Source organism: Lycium ferocissimum, chromosome 5 (genome assembly GCF_029784015.1).
Source record: "Lycium ferocissimum isolate CSIRO_LF1 chromosome 5, AGI_CSIRO_Lferr_CH_V1, whole genome shotgun sequence".
Taxonomy (NCBI): domain Eukaryota; kingdom Viridiplantae; phylum Streptophyta; class Magnoliopsida; order Solanales; family Solanaceae; genus Lycium; species Lycium ferocissimum.
The window spans coordinates 13102247-13105130 of record NC_081346.1 but is presented as its reverse complement, the minus strand read 5'-3'; the positions used below and the strand labels follow the sequence as shown (position 1 = coordinate 13105130).

The 2884-nt window shown below is 33.8% G+C and overlaps 1 pseudogene; it reads left to right on the top strand.

Annotated features, from left to right (window-relative positions):
- Nucleotides 1–1185: 1185 nt before the first annotated feature.
- On the top strand, nucleotides 1186–2388 carry LOC132057571 (nuclear transcription factor Y subunit C-1-like; annotated as a pseudogene).
- The last annotated feature ends 496 nt before the right edge of the window (nucleotides 2389–2884 follow it).

Genomic DNA, 2884 nt, shown 5'->3' with positions numbered 1-2884 from the left:
ATATATATATTCATATGATATTCTTTATCATAAATAGTGTATTAAAGCATCAAATATTTGGTTAAAATCTTTACAGTTATTATTGATAATCATAGATATTCTATTTTTATAAAAATGATTAATTTTTATATTAAAAAATATTAGCTGTTGTGTGGATGTAATTTTACAAAGAGTATATTTTATAAAGTTGGTTGTTGTTATTATAGGTAAAATATTATTATAGAGAAATAAATGTAACATAAAAATCGGTTTCAGAAAAACTTAAATGTTATAGAAAAATAATGTTATATGCAGATGCTGTTATAGACAAGCTTAACTGTGTATCAGTATTTACTCTTATAAGAGATGTGTCAACCTCGAGACTTTTGAATTTGATGGTGGGCCCCTTTCCATGTGGCATCGTGTAAGTCCTCTTCGATCATCAACGACGATGAAAGCAAAGAGGATAAGCCAATAGACTTCCATGTGGACCCCACTCCCTCTTAGTAAGATTTTCATTTACTTAAAATAGTAAAGTATAGGGGCCCCCTGTTTCCTTTTCGCTCATTTACCGACTCCGGCAGTTGTACCTCAAGCGTCTAACACCTATTCCTTAGGGGTCGTTTGGTACGGAGATAAAAAATTTGATACGTAGATAAAATTATCCCAAAATTATAATTTGCGACTAATTTATCTCATCTCTTGGGACTAATGTATCCCATCTAAGAGATGTTATAAAATAATTCCAGAATTAATGAGATAAGATGGGATATTCCATCTTTAAGTTTGGGATGCACTTTATACTTTATTTGGTATAAGATATAAATTTATTTTGGAATATTTCAGCTAATACCGTGTACCAAACGACCCCTTAAAGTTAAAGAATTTCAGATTTACAAAATCTTTAATTAATTTTTTTGGGTATAATACATAAATAGACCTTTAAATTTGGCCGCACTTGATAATCATGACCTCCAACTTTGAATGTACACAAGTAATTACCTCAACTGGCCTTCACTTTGTCAATTGAACACTCCAACTTACAAACTGATTATCTAAATAACTTCAAAATTTACGTGACATGACACAACAGCATTTATATTTACGTGTTTAATTTTATACAAATTGAGGTACCTGCATATGCACACTCTCAAAATTGGAGGGTATTCTTGACAGCTATGCTAAGTTTGAGGGCCCTTTTTTCTTTTTCTCTTTCTATATATAGAGGACAGCTCCATAATGTCATCTTCCATTTCTGTGTCAATGTTAAAACAGAAAAGTTGACTTCCTCGTCCAAAACGCCATGAAAAACGACAATCGATACCCACCACCTCCTTCAGCAGCAACAACAGTAGCTGGAGATGTGCTGGAACTTCCAGCGTCAAGAATTGAGAATCTTAACGTTCTCAACGACCACCATCTTCCCCCAGCCCGCATCAAGAGGATCATGAAATCTGATGGGGATTTAATTTTATCGGTTTTAATTTTGGTTCAGCACATATTTAGCTTCTGATCTTTGTTTAGTTTCTACAATGATTTTAGCTACAGTTTTTGCACAGTTTCTGCACTTTTTTTGCACAATTTCTGCATTTTTTTGTTCCAGTTTCTGCAATTTATGATTCAACTATATCTAAGTTATTGAAATATCAAGGTTAAAATTGTAAACAAAAAATCTATCCAATTTTATGGAACTTCAAACTAAAAATTTATACTTAGACCTTTTTCCATAGTATAGAGGCATTTTTGGCCAATTTCCGGAATTAGATTTTTAATATCTGTAATTAGTTTTTTTTTTTTTTTAATCTGTGTATATATAGAGCACAACTACACAAGTGTTGTTCCATTTCTCTGTGTACTGTGCTAATATAGGAAAAATCGCCACCTCGTCCAAATCGCCATGGAAAACAACCCTCGCCAATCGGCTGCTAATGCTGCGGCGTCTCAGTTCGGTGGATACCCACCACTTCCTTGAGAAACAATAACAACAGGTAGAGATATTTTGGAACTTTCAGCGTCAAGATATTGAGAATCTTAACGATTTCAAAGACCACCACCTTCCTCTAGCCCGCATCAAGAGAATCATGAAATGCTGACGGGGATGTCCACATGATCTCTAGTGAAGCACCCATTGTGTTTGCGAAAGCATGTGAGATCTTCATTCTGGAACTCACCATTCGCGCCTGGCTTCACGCCGAGTTAGACAAGCGAAGGACTCTTCATAAGAGCGACCTCGAAGTGGCAATCACTCTCGATGAAGTTTTCGATTTCCTAATTGACGTTATTCCTGTTGATGAGAACAAGGAAGGGGCTGCTGCTGGTAATGTGGGCTCCACAGCAAGTGGTGGGCCGTACTATTACTGTCCAATGGAACAGCCTGATCCCTCAATGGAAAAACTTTACAATGAATGAGGCATAAATATGATATGGTGTGTGAGGGAATATTTTATTACACATATTGTGGGCCCACCACTTTATCTCTTTCTTCTCTTCTTTCTTCTTCCACGTTTTTTGTCATTTCTCTCCAACTTTCCTATTTTTCTTATTTTCTTTTTTTTTATCAATTTTAAAACCAATTCTATTATACGTAGATCAAATTTTTTTAAGATATTCTTCCGTTTTATTATTTAGCTTTTCAATTTTTCTTAAACAATCAGTTAAACTCCGTACAAGTTTAAAAGAAAATAATTGGCACTCCAAAAAAAAAAATGTAAAAAACTGATAACAAAAATGAATGTGGGATACTTTTAAAAGTAAAATCACCTTAGGAAATTTATTGGAATTCTTTTTTTAATTTTTATTTTGGTATATATTATTCAAAGTTGCTACATTCTGTACCCGAGAAATTCAAAGTTCTAAGTGTCATCAAAGTAAACCCTGAATTTAGTGGTGTGCAAAAATCGATTTA